A 14,440-nucleotide genomic window follows, 5' to 3' on the forward strand; every position below is an offset into this window, starting at 1 on the left:
CTCAATACTGTAGGATGGAAACTTTTGATTAGATTATCTCCAATTGTGGGTAAGACCTTTTGGTTAGAGGAAGATGTGACTCCAGTCCTTCCAATTGGGTCTTGATTAGTTTATTAGAGTCTTTAAAAGGGGAAATATTTTTCAAAAACCTCAGAAACAACAGAGCCAATAAAGATAGAGCTGACAGAAACTTCAGAACCCAGAGCTAACACAGATGCTGAGATGTGGAGAGCAGAGACACAGATGTATGGAGATGCCTGGAACCCAGAAGACATCACCATGAGATGTTAAGCAAGCCAGAACATGGAGAGTGCCAAGGGAAGCCAAGAAATGAAACTCAGCCCCAGAGAAGCACAGTGAGGAACCCCCACAGGAATAGAGGCTGAAAGCAATGGAACCCAGGAGCAAGAAACCAGCAGGTGTCAGCTACATGACTTCCCAGCTGACAGAGGTACTCCAGATGCATCAACCTTTCTTGAGTAAGGGTAACTTGTTGGTGCCTTAATTTGGACACTTTCACTGCCTTAAATTGTAAACTTGCATTTTATTATATTCCCTTATTAAAATGCCATTCCAGTTCTGGTGTATCACATTCTGGCAACTTGCAAACTAATGCATCTATTAACCACATATATCCTCCCATTTTGAAGGGTTTGTTTTCAATTTCCTCTTATGATTTTTGATGACTGATAACATTTTTCTTTCATTGTTTATGCTTTCTGTGTAAAGTGTTAGAATCCATTGCCTACTACAAGCTGCTGTAGATATTTCTCTGTTTTCTTTTAAGAGTTCTGTAGCTTTAGTTTTTTGTTACTCAATCCATTTTGAGATATTTTTGTATATGATGTGAGTTTGGGGTCCACTTTCATTCTTGGATGTGGATATTCAGTTTTCCCAGAACTGGTTGGTAAAGAGACTATTTCTTCCAGGTTGAGTAGACTTGGAATACTTATACAATACTTATATAAGCCCTCTTGTGGCTCAGGGGAGAAGTCAGCTGGCCCACTGATAGGTGGTGAGGAATGTCATCCACATCCCACACCCGAGCTGCCTCTGACTGGTGTCACTTCCCATTGAGATACTGAAGACCTGTGCTCCTGGTACCTACAGCTGCTCCAGTCCTGGGGGATCCCACACCCATCCAGCTGCAGGACTCACATTGGTGCAGTGGGCTACAAGTGGACCTGGTCACTAGGCAGGGGCAAAAAGTAATGGAGGGAAAAACCTACAGCTAATATCATCCTCAATGGGGAAAAATTGAAAACTTTCCCCCTAAAATCAGGAACAAGACAAGGATGTCCACTATCACCACTGTTATTCAACATTGTGTTGGAGGTTCTAGCCAGAGCAATTAGACAAGAAAAAGAAATACAAGGCATCAAAATTGGAAAGGAAGAAGTAAAACTATCACTGTTTGCAGACGATATGATACTATACGTCGAAAACCCGGAAAAATCCACAACAAAACTACTAGAGCTAATAAATGAGTACAGCAAAGTAGCAGGCTACAAGATCAACATTCAAAAATCTGTAGCTTTTCTATACACTACCAATGAACAAGCTGAGGGGGAAATCAAGAAATGAATCCCATTTACAATTGCAACTAAAAGAATAAAATACCTAGGAATAAATTTAACTAAAGAGACAAAAATCCTATATAAAGAAAACTACAAAAAACTGCTAAAAGAAATCACAGAAGACCTAAATAGATGGAAGGGCATACCGTGTTCATGGATTGGAAGACTAAATATAGTTAAGATGTCAATCCTACCTAAATTGATTTACAGATTCAATGCAATACCAATCAAAATCCCAACAACTTATTTTTCAGAAATAGAAAAACCAATAAGCAAATTTATCTGGAAGGGCAGGGTGCCCCGAATTGCTAAAAACATCTTGAGGAAAAAAAACAAAGCTGGAGGTCTTGCACTGCCTGACTTTAAGGCATATTATGAAGCCACAGTGGTCAAAACAGCATGGTATTGGCATAAAGATAGAGATATCGACCAATGGAATCGAATAGAGTGCTCAGATATAGACCCTTTCATCTACAGACATTTGATCTTTGATAAGGCAGTGAAGCCAACTCACCTGGGACAGAACAGTCTCTTCAATAAATGGTGCCTAGAGAACTGGATATCCATATGCAAAAGAATGAAAGAAGACCCATGTCTCACACCCTACACAAAAGTTAACTCAAAATGGATCAAAGATCTAAACATTAGGTCTAAGACCATAAAACAGTTAGAGGAAAATGTAGGAAGATATCTTATGAATCTTACAATTGGAGGCAGTTTTATGGACCTTAAACCTAAAGCAAGAGCACTGAAGAAGGAAATAAATAAATGGGAACTCCTCAAAATTAAACACTTTTGTGCATCAAAGAACTTCATCAAGAAAGTAGAAAGACAGCCTACACAATGGGAGACAATATTTGGAAATGACATATCAGATAAAGGTCTAGTATCCAGTATTTATAAAGAGATTGTTCAACTCAACAACAAAAAGACAGCCAACCCAATTACAAAATGGGAAAAAGACTTGAATAGACACCTCTCAGAAGAGGAAATACAAATGGCCAAAAGGCACATGAAGAGATGCTCAATGTCCCTGGCCATTAGAGAAATGTGGCGTATTATTTGGGATTGGAGCCTAGCAGCCCTTAAAAATTTTTAATCTCACTCCCTATTCTTCTTACTTGCAGTCTCTCCCCCTCCTGTCGTAAACCGCCCATTTCCGTAGCCCACCACAAAACCGCAACCCTTCCTGTTATGTTCTACACTTCCCTATTCCTAACTTCTGCCCTAAGCCTAGCAACTGCTTCTTAGCTTGTGTGATTGGCTACCCTCCCCTGACGTACATGCCCCGACTCCACCCCTCCTCCAAACTGTATATAACCCGAAGCTCACCAAGCTTCGGGGTCCTTTAGCACCTGAGCCCCCGAGCACTTAAGCTCTTGCTATGTAACAATAAAGTAGCTTTGTGCCAACAATTGGTATTCGGCTCAGGTTCTTGGGTCCCTCAGCAGCCTGCTGCTGAGCCTCTGCGCCGCCTTAGACCCCGACTACAGAGCTCTGAATTTACACATAGCAGTTAGAGTTGCCCCCAAGCGATCGCCTTCCGGGAAGACGACCGCAGAGAAATGCAAATCAAAACCACAATGAGATATCATCTCACACCCACCAGAATGGCCATTATCAACAAAACAGAAAATGACAAGTGCTGGAGAGGATGCGGAGAAAGAGGCACACTTATCCACTGCTGGTGGGAATGTCAAATGGTACAACCACTGTGGAAGGCAGTTTGGCGGTTCCTCAAAAAGCTGAATATAGAATTGCCATACGACCCAGCAATACCATTGCTGGGAATCTACTCAAAGGAATTAAGGGCAAAAACTCAAACGGACATTTGCACACCAATGTTTATAGCAGCGTTATTTACAATTGCAAAGAGATGGAAACAGCCAAAATGTCCATCAACAGACGAGTGGCTAAACAAACTGTGGTATATACATACGATGGAATATTATGCAGCTTTAAGACAGGATAAACTTATGAAGCATGTAATAACATGGATGGACCTAGAGAATATTACGCTGAGTGAGTCTAGCCAAAAACTAAAAGACAAATACTGTATGGTCCCAATGATGTGAATTGACATTAGAGAATAAACTTGGAATATGTCATTGGTAACAGAGACCAGCAGGAGTTAGAAACAGGGTAAGATAATGGGTAATTGGAGCTGTTGGGATACAGACAGTGCAACAGGACTAGATACAAAAACTCAAAAATGGACAGCACAATAATACCTAATTGTAAAGTAATCATGTTAAAACACTGAATGAAGCTGCATCCGAGCTATAGGTTTTTGTTTTGTTTTGTTTTGTTTTTACTATTATTACTTTTATTTTTTTCTCTATATTAACATTCTATATCTTTTTCGGTTGTGTTGCTAGTTCTTCTAAACCGATGGAAATGTACTAAGAAACGATGATCATGCATCTATGTGATGATGTTAAGAATTACTGATTGCATATGTAGAATGGTATGATTTCTAAATGTTGGGTTAATTTCTTTTTTTCCGTTAATTAATAAAAAAAAAAAACTAAAAAAAAAAACTAATGGAGGGTGGGCCCAGCAGCCCCAGGACTGGGTACAATGAATGAACAGTGTACATGTGGATGGAGAGGGCAGCAGGGAAGGAGTGGGGAAATGGAAGACCTGAGTCCATATGTGAGGCATGAGACAGTGCTGACTGGCAAGTGTGGGCTCAGCTGCCATCTCCAAAAGCTAAGGAATGAACCAAGGCATGGAAAGACCAGAACCTGGAGCCTCCTCACTGCACCCTGACTGGCTGTCCATGTCATGGTCTCCTGATCTAGGCTTCTAGCATGTCCTCCCACAGGCCTGGCCAATCCTCAGTGGCATAGGGGGCCATGAAACTCCCTCCCCATCTCCCAACCAGCAAAAGTCCTCCAAGACGCCCTGACCCACAGCCCACTGTTATGGACTCAGTCCTGATCTCTGGTGCCCCCAACACTCCTTTCTGTTTGCACTCTCCTCTTGAGAATCAGGATATGTCCCACTCTTTATGGAGAAATCATCATGGCTCACAATTTCACAATCAAGGAGGAGGAAATGAATCCCAGCTGGGGTGCCCATGGCAGTGCTTCCTTGGCTAAGGCACCTACTGGAGTCATACTTGACTTGTCCAGGGACTGTCCTGTCTCCAATACACTCCAATATTTGTATTCCATTTTTTTGGTAATATTTCAAATCCATATTTGCTTTCCAAATATTTTGTAGTTTCATTTCTCAATTACATATGTATTTCCCCAGATTTTGAATCCCTGTTAGGATTCACCTTCAGATGCAAAATTGGAGATTTCAGTATATTATAGCATGCTATGACTTTGACCTTCAAATGCCTCAATAAATGGGTAATTTTAAAAAAAGTCTTGGGTGGGCCACGGTGGCTCAGCAGGCAGAGTTCTCACCTGCCATGCTGGAGACCCGAGTTTGATTTTGTTGCCAGCCCATGCAAAAAAATTAAAAAAATAAAAAATCTCACTAAAATATTACATGAGAAAGTAATGAATACATCATAAGTAGGAGAAGTTCAGAAAAACAAGAGCTTCTGTGCTTGCTGTTTAAGAAAAGTATATGAGACCCAAAACTCCTTCTTTAGCAGCAGAAGTACAGGAATGAAACATTTGCTTTTGACAAGGCACTAACTACAAAAGCTGAGGCATTGTTTCCCTGAGGTTTGGCTCTGTAATGAGAAAGCTCCTGTGCTCACAGTGGAGACAGTAACTCCATCAGTGGGCCTGAATGCTGAGGCATTTCACACATCTGAAGCATCTCTATGACAACAAAGGCAAGATCTGCCACCAGGGTGCAGGTCAACAAACTTTGCCTCCCTGAGGAGTCACTAAAATTCAGTGTTCAGATTATTCAATGCCACAACTTTATAAGTTCAAACAGAATGGAGTCCAGAAACCCATGCCTTGATGAGAATGAAGATAAATAATAGGAAGCATAAGTAGTGACCAATTGGAATTTTAAAAATAATAATGATAAATTTTTGCATGGCACCAAAAAATGAAATGCCTTGGTATAAATCTAAAAAGAATATGTACAGACTTGCATTGAGAAAGCATAATGGAAAAAAAGTAAAAGGAAATCTATATAAATGAAGATATGTCCCCTTTTCATGGTCAGTAGACTCAAAATTGTTAAGATGTCAATTCTCCCCACCTTCATCTATCAAGGCAATGCAACCCCAATCAAAATCCCAGCATGATATTTTGTAGATATTGACAAACTGTCCAATCCTAGATTAGCCTACATTATGCTAAAGAAGAAATCATACTTCCCTATTCTAAGCATTAAAATAAAGCTACAATAATTAGTAATGATGACAAAGGGGGTAAAAACCATCTCATAAATGAATGGAACAGTTCACAAATAGTCAATGGATTGATTACTTAATCAAATGATCTTTGCCAAAGGAGCAAAGGCAATTTGATGGAGAAAGGATAGTCTTTTCCACAAACAGTGATGGACCAACTGGATGACTATAAAGAAAAAAATGTAAGAAGGCACAAACTTATACCTTGTATAAAAATTCACTCAAAATATTTCATAGAATTTAATGTTAAATGCAAAGCTATAAAAATTCTAGAAGAAAGCAAGGAAAAAATCTATGTGACTTGGGTTTTATGATGATCTCAGTGAAAACATGAGTCAGGAAAGAAAAAATTGTTAGGATGGACTTGACTGAAATTAAAAATTTTCTTCTCTGTGAATAGACACTGTTAAGAGAAAAAAAGACAATCTCCAGTCAGAGAAATATTTGCAAAACACTTATCTAAAAAAGGACTTGTATCAAGATATGCAAAGGTCCTGTAAGACTCACAATAAAAAAACAAACACCCCAGTGGAAAAAAAGGTAATTTATTGAATGAAAACCTAACCAAAGAAAGCATAAAGATGGCAAAAAATATATACAAAAAGATCCTCAACATCACTTGTAATAAGGAAGTGTAATTTAAAACAAGAAGCCATTAAATACCAACTAAAATGAGTAAAATCCAACACAGACATATCAATTGTTGGTGATGATGTGGAAAAACAGGAACTCTCATTCATTACAGTTGTGAATGCATAGTGGTACAGCTTCTTTAAAAGACAGTTTGTCAGTTTCTTACAAAGCTAATCATAATCTCACTATATAATCTAATAATGGCACTCCTTGAGCACTCAAGGGTTTTGAAAACTTTCAATGTAAAAGCCAGCATGCAAGTATATACTGCACAATAATTTAGAAGGGCCAGAAACTGGAATGAACCAAGATGTCATAAAAGAGGTGAACAGCTAACCAAACTTTAGTACATGCCAGGGAAGACTATTCAGCAATAAAAAGGAAAGGATTATCATGAAATGCAAAAACATGTATGAATCTCAAATTCTTATTATTAAGTGAAAGAAGCCAGTTTAAAAAGGCCATATACTGTATATGGCATATGGCATTCTAGGAAAGGCAAAACTCCACATAGTAAACAGAGCAGTGGTTCCCAGGGCTTTACGTGGGTGGTGAAGTTGGAACAGGTGAAGAATTCTCTATGGCACTTAAGTGATGAGTACTCACCTCTAACCATTTGAGAAAACACATTTTTTAAACATAAAGAGTACATTTTAATGTACATACACTTAAAAATTAATGAGGAGGTTAGTGGGTATTAGGCTGGAATTAAATATGACCAATGAATCTAAATACATCCCAATTGCATAATGCAATCCCAAATCAAGTGGTGGGGAAAAGTGCTCAGCTAAATAGCTTTGGAACTAAGGACTCTATGAGGTCAAAGGCAAATGGAGCTGTGAATAAGCAGTGAATTTTAGTTGACAAAACACTTTCTCACTTGGGTGCTTGTTGACAATTATGAAACCCTAATACATATATAGTGGAGTTGGGCAAATAATTAAATACATTTGTGATTGCAGGAGACAGGTTTCTCATGGATGGAATGGGAGGGTACAATAACTCAGAGAAGGCTAAATTGTCCCATGTGACAATATAATAGATTTGGAAGCATCTGTTTGAACCCATGCTTGTCTTAACATAAAAAGGATATTTCCATATAGAAATAGTTATAGTATATAATATATATAGACAGTTTATCGGTTTAAATGCACAGATTTAAACTGAAAATAATATACACATATTATTTTCCATGCATTAACAGCTGATAGACTGAAAAGAAAAGATACACATAGCACAGAGGACATTTAGCTCCCAGATCTGGGTTTTCAATGAAAATCTTCCAAAAAGAAACAGTGTGCTCCACGGAGAAATTACTGACTCTAGGATTGGGATAGAAAATATACAAGATAAAACTGGAGAATCTTGTAGTGTTCAAAAGTAAATTGCTAAATATACAACTACACACACATGCACAGATGAAGTCATCAAAAAAATTGGAGGCAACTCAGAGTGCTTCCAACATCCAGAGGTGAAATAATTTAAGCAAAAAATAAATTAGTATTGCATATAACCCAAAGAACAAAATAAATATCCATGAGTCCATACTGGTATAAATAAATGCTCAAATAAATAAATGGGGAGAGAGGTGCAATCTCTCAGGGAGAGTTCCAGTTAGTTAGTTGATATAGGTAATCATCAGGAATGTGGAGCATACCTCCCTGCTATTGAAGCATGCATGGCCTGAGTCTCCTGAAAACTGCACACAGTATGGACAGGAGAAAAGAGCAACTTTTCTGACAAAGACTATCTCATTTAGGTGATCAAAGTTAACATCCACAGAGATAAAATCATCTTCAGAGGGGTGCCTTGATGGGGAGTGATGTGAGCAGCACCTTCCATCAATCTGAAGGACTAACCCTGAAATTACAAGATACTGCGTTCACAGTCTAAGAAAAGTGTCTCCAGTGAAGCCGCGGCAAAGGTCCCTAAAATGATATTTTTACTCACTACGAAAGCAGTCCCAAGTCACCCAGGTGGGTCCTGCGGGGACCAGGCTCTGGCCCATGCGGGAAGGTGGCCCACCACCTGCTGGGCAGAGCACCCACGTGCTTTCCACGCTGGGGAGAGGCCAGACCATCAGAAGGAGAGATCGAGCTCCCCTAGGGGACGTGGGTGCTCAGCGACCAGAGCGTGTGGCCAGCCACAACCCCTGCCCCATGACCATAAGGTTTAATAATGAGATTCCACCTTCAGGTTTTTCAATTATGAAAGTTCAGACAGAAATGGAGTCAGCTAGTCCACTCCTTGATTGAAATGGATAGAGGCAACAAAGAAGCAAAGTAAAGGTCAATATCGAAGGTCAATTGCTTTCTTATATGCTGTCCAAAACGTATATCATTTTCAGTAGCACCAAAATGATGAAACCTTTAGGTGAAAATCTAATAAAAATGTGAAAATATGTTTGCAGAAACCTATGAAATACTACCAAAAATATTCAAAGAAAATCTAAATAAATGGTAACATATTCTTTGTTCATGATCAGAAAACTGAACATAACTAAGATGCTATTTTTTGCCAACTTGATTGATCACTATTGTAAAAAAAAAAAAAAAGGACGATTTTATAGATATGGGAAAGCTTTTATTAACCTAAAATATTCTACACAATACTGAAGAGAAACAGAGAAATCAAATTTTCCACCCCCTGAAATAGTGTTTCACTGTAAACACATCAACATAATATTGACACAGACAAAGATAAATGGAACAGAAAAGAGACCAGAAATAATCCTATGCAAGTACTAGTCAGTTGGTCTTTGTTTAATGCAGAAAGCCAGCTTCAATTGAGAAATAGATTTTTTTTTAAAAAAAATAGCAATGGAACAAATGGATGACAGCATAGAAAATAATGAACACAGACACAAGTTAGAGCTTACTCAAAAATTCTCTCAAAGTAGTTCATATTCTCAAATGTACATTGTAAAATTAAAAAAAAAATCCAGAATAAAGCATAGGAGAACACTCGCTTAAAATCAAAAGTGCGTTCCAGGAAAAATGATAGGATATACTTTACTAATATTTTAAAGTTTCAACTTTGCAAAAGGTACTGCTAATAAAATGAAAAGATAAGCCACATAGTGAGGTAAAATACTTGAATACGTATATCTGTAAAAGGACATGTATCCAAAATACTACAAAAACTAAAAAAAAAAAGAAAAAATCCATTAAAAAAATGGGTAAATACATTTATAACCATATCGACAAAGAAAATGCACAGATGATGAATAAGATACAAAAATTCTCAACATCAGTTATCTCACACAAAACCAAATTAAAATGTTAGACCACTACCCAACAGTTAAAATAACTAAAATAAAAAAAAATAATACCAATTGTTGGTGAGGAGAAGATTGAGAAAAACAGGAATTATTATTCAATGCCAGTGGAAATATGTGAAGGTACTGCCAGTTTGGTAGACAGTTTTGCACGTCTTACAAATCTAAGCACAGTTATACCATACAATACAGCAATGGCACTCTTAGGTAGCTGTCACCCAAATGATGAAAACTTGTGACCACACATATACACTCATATATGCACGAAATCAATGCACAAATTCTTGTAGACTCCTTCCCATGATGGCCCATACTTGATGAAATCAAGATGTCTTTCAGTGAGTGAGTGGGTTAACTATATGGTAGTATATTGATGCATAGTCAGAGGCAGACAATGAATAAGCTCACAACATGAAAAACATAGATGAACCTTAAATGCATATTATTAAGCAAAAGAAGCTAGTCTGTAAAAGAATCATAAAGAATGAGTCTAACAGTATGGTATTCTGGAAAAGCAAGTTTTAGAGATTATAAGATCAGTAGCTGGGAGTGGTTCCTAGCAAGGGAGGGAGGCATCAATAAGGGAAGTAGAAGGGGGTTTCAGCACTTGTGAGATTCTTCTTGCCTAGGAAGGGTTCCCCTCTTTCTAGAATTTAGTTAATTTAGGTTTTTTTGTGCCGATAGCTCTCTGATGGATTTGGAACCATGGTATTACAATAGTAATATAAATTTCTTGCTGCTTTCTACATCAAAATTAATACAATACCATTTATTAAAATATTGCTGTTATGAAAACATTGTTTATGGGAAATTATTTTCATGAATGACAGAAAAAAATGCGGATCATTCTGTAGACTTGAGGTAACTTTCATGAATACTTAATTTTTCTTTTTAACCACACCTTTCAGAGACATATCTGTGAGGGTATTTCCAAGCACAAAAAGTCTGGGATTGGAAAATGTTACCTTCATTTAATTTGAAGGAATATGGCCAATCAAAAACACCAGCATAAGAGTGTAGTTTGATGCGATCCAGGGCATTTAATTTGAAGGAATATGGCCAATCAAGAGCACCAACATAAGAGTGTGGTTTGATGCGGTCCAGGGCGAGGTGGGAGTGGGCAATCTGGTTGCTGAACTCATGCTGGGTGCTGTGGAAAAAGCTCTGTGTGCAGCATCAGTGTGAATAGAAGGCTGGCTCTCATTCTGAGAGAGAATGGGCTTTTTCTGTTCACAAGTATAATTATTTGAGTATATCAAATACACTTCACAAGTGTATTTGAGGGCCACTTGTGAAGAAGATGTTTTACAGGACATTTTGGATGCGTCCCTCAGACCAAGTGGAGGCCCATCCCCAAGTAAAGGCCCAGGCCTCTCTTTCAGAAGCTAGGACCACTTGCAGATTGGAGCCACTTCATTCCATGGGGTTTAATTTGTCCTCTGCAGGGCGATGACCCATGCTTATTTCATTTCCTGTTTCCAGTTCTATCCATTTGGAATTTGTTTCCAGGTGTTCAATGAATCTTGCAAAATTTCTTGCCAAAGTCAAGGGGAGGCCACAGTGACACTTTCTTCCATGCAAAGGTGTTTGTCCCTGGCATATGTCATGGCATTGAGATATTGACATGATGCATCATTGATCCCTGTTCATATCTGCAAGGCAGACAGCCACACCCAGGTTACCTGAATGTCACTGTTCTGCAGGCACCTGTAAGTAGGCCTGGACATAAAGGCAATAGCAGCATAGTTAGAGGAGTAAGAGTTCAACAGCACCAACCATGGACTGAGATGGATGGACAAAACCCAAATGTATTGGAAGCCCAAGAACAGAGCTTGTGCCTATGACCAACAGACTGAGCTTTGATCAACATTTAATGAAGAGGAACAAGGAGGAAAAGCAGGAGTTGGGGAATTTCTTCTGAACACCAATGCCCTTTTGTTCATATCAGGAACTTGGCCAAGCAATTTCCAGCTGGGATCCAGGTGCATTGCTGATGTCATGCTTGTACTCACCCACTTTGAAGACACCTTAGAAATACACTTTCCTTCTGCCTGTCCCAAAGCCACTCTTCCCAAGCCCTGCCTCCGTCCAGCTCCAGTCTCCATCTTCCTCCATCCTGTCCATTCTCATTCGTCTGCACAGTCAAGAGATGTCCCATACTTCACAGAGAAATTTGTCAAGTCAAGTCAGTGAAATGACTTGCCCATGATCACAATCAAAGTGGAACAAAGGAAACTTCCAAACCAAGACTGCACTGTCTTGGGGGTGGGAGCAGGGCTGTGGCGTCCTAGAGGCCCAGGGCTCAGAGATGATCTTGAGTCTTAAGCCAGGCAAAACTTTCATAAAGACTTTGCCTGGAATCCCTGTGCATGGTGGGAGACTCTCCACTTCACACATGACCCTGGCCTGTGTCTTCTGAAGCCCTACTCATGATTTACAGTCTGAGATATCTATGGTAATAGAAAAACAGTTGTATGCTGACTTGGCCACAAATCCTTCACCTGTGTTCAAAGGATGATCAATAATGGCATAGCACATGTACAGATTAAATGAACAGCAGTGAGAAATGAATCCCAAATGGCAGTGAGATCCAGGGAAGGGTAGTTTCAGAATCCAGGTCCAGTGTGGGGGGCAGGAAACATCCCAAACAGGAGGCAACAAGTGGGAAACCCTGGATTTGAAGTCTAAGGAAGGAGTCAAACAGCAGGAGTCCAGATATCCATGTGGTCCCAGGCAGCAGAGCTAAGGTAAGGCACGAGGGACAAGGAAGGGTCATTCCAAGCAAGATCTTGGAGTTTTTTCCTAGAGAGGGGCAGGCAGCCTGGATTGTGCTGACTCTCCCAACCAAGGAGCAAGGTCAAGGTGGGGCCAGAAAGAGGCTGTTTGTTTTCTAATGTGTACCTTTAGATTATATTATACGTTCATACAGTATAAAGGGCTAAAATGTTCTAGAATTCTTTGTTAAGAAAAATGCACCTTCATACCTCTTTTCCCATGTTCTTCTCCCACAAGAAACACTTTAATAGTTTGGTGCTTCTTTTTCTTGGTGCACCTCATTCATTTCATGTATGTCTGTTGTCTAGCCTTCTCCTGTGTTAGTCCTGTATTCTCTACACTTTATACTTATTGTTGAGGGAGTGACTTCATTAATATTAGTAATTTGGAGCTGGATTTTCATGATGGATTTTATTCATTCTGATGCCTGATTTTCTTATAATGTTTAACAAACCTTTGTTGTTTTCCCCTTTGTCCATTTCCTTTCTTTATCTCTTAGTTTCTTTGTGTAATTCTTGCAATGTTTTCTTTTTAAATATTTTAAAAATTTTATATAAGTTCTCTTGAAATATATTTTTCATTATGTGATTTTCTTAGTATTAGAGAAAAAGCTGAAATATCAGACATTAGATATGCGCTGTTAAAGGCATTAGCCTCTATATTATATTTTAGCTACTTCAATTAAATTAAACTAAATATTTAGTTTCTTATTTGCACTGGCCATGTTTCAAGGGAATACATAAAAGATATATATAAAATATATAGTATTAAAAATCTAGAAGTTGTGGCCCCACCATTACAGTGCCTTTAATAAACCAAGGATGGGTCACAAATGATGCCAAGATCTGGGGGCCCACAGAGTTTATAAATTTCCCAGGAGTTGTTTGGTTGGGTAAGACAAAGGTCATTCCAGCTGGGGTCATAGATAATGCACTAATGTGACCAACTCCCTACACTGTAAAAGAAATGCAGGCCTTTAAAGACTTATTAAGTTTCTGGAGACTCTTTATACCCCACCCAGTTCAAATACTTTGATCATTATATAGATTAATTAAAAAGGGGGGTTAATGACATTGGGTTACTGAGGCCAAGGAAGCCTTCTAATAATAAAAGGCAGCTGTAAAACAAATTTAATCTCTCGGGAATTTAATAGCAGTGTATACTTTTAAATTGGATATTGCCATTTACCAAGAAGGATTCAGATGGTGCCTGTGGCAAAAACAAAATGAGAAGCAAGTACCACTCAGATTCTGGTCCCAGCTATGGAATGGAACAAAACAATGATATAGTCCTATTGAAAAACAACTGTGAGCAATATATTTTACTCTTATGCAAACTATCCTATAACAGTGTCTTTGCCAATAACTGTGCAATTATCACTGCCAATAAATGGATGGGTCAATGACACTTGTATTCAGCCAAAAAGTGCTTGTGCCCAAGTTAGCATGCTATAAAAATAGCATGCTTATTTACAACAGTGGAGTTCTCTCCATACTAGCCCACTATCAGAGAGGATACATAAATTACTGGGGCCAGTTTCATATGTAGAGAATCTGAACTCCCCTACACCATCCATGCCAGCAGTAGAGAAATTACATCAATGTAAGAAAATGCTTGATATATCTATGGTTCCTATAGAGGACAATACTCCTGTATACCCACCATATGGATGGGTAAAGGATAACATAAGAGTTGTCAATGGGCTGAGCTATGAACCATCTGGATGATTATAGTCCATGAGCGTATGCCAATCTCTAAATGTACCAGCAGCTGGGCGATGTATTATGGTCTGAGTCTCTGGATGTCAAAGTGGCACAGGAGAAATGGACCACAGCCTGTAAGGAG

General features: G+C 38.8%; 1 protein-coding gene across 15 annotated transcripts in view; it reads right to left on the reverse strand.

Annotated features, from left to right (window-relative positions):
* LOC143653454 (olfactory receptor 14I1-like) overlaps positions 1-14,440 on the reverse strand; it is a 255,537-nt gene that overhangs the window by 142,320 nt on the left and 98,777 nt on the right. For 3 of the 15 annotated variants that reach the window (XR_013161284.1, XR_013161277.1, XR_013161273.1), the window contains one exon: positions 13,323-14,430. The exons of 10 other annotated variants lie outside the window; for them this stretch is intronic. The gene's annotated coding sequence lies outside the window, so the exon portion shown is untranslated. Of the gene's footprint in view, positions 1-5,534; positions 6,314-13,322; positions 14,431-14,440 lie in introns of those variants that run through there. 2 more of the 15 variants (XR_013161280.1, XR_013161286.1) reach the window with 2 other exon arrangements.

The sequence above is a fragment of the Tamandua tetradactyla genome, chromosome 13 (assembly GCF_023851605.1).
Source record: "Tamandua tetradactyla isolate mTamTet1 chromosome 13, mTamTet1.pri, whole genome shotgun sequence".
NCBI lineage: Eukaryota > Metazoa > Chordata > Mammalia > Pilosa > Myrmecophagidae > Tamandua > Tamandua tetradactyla.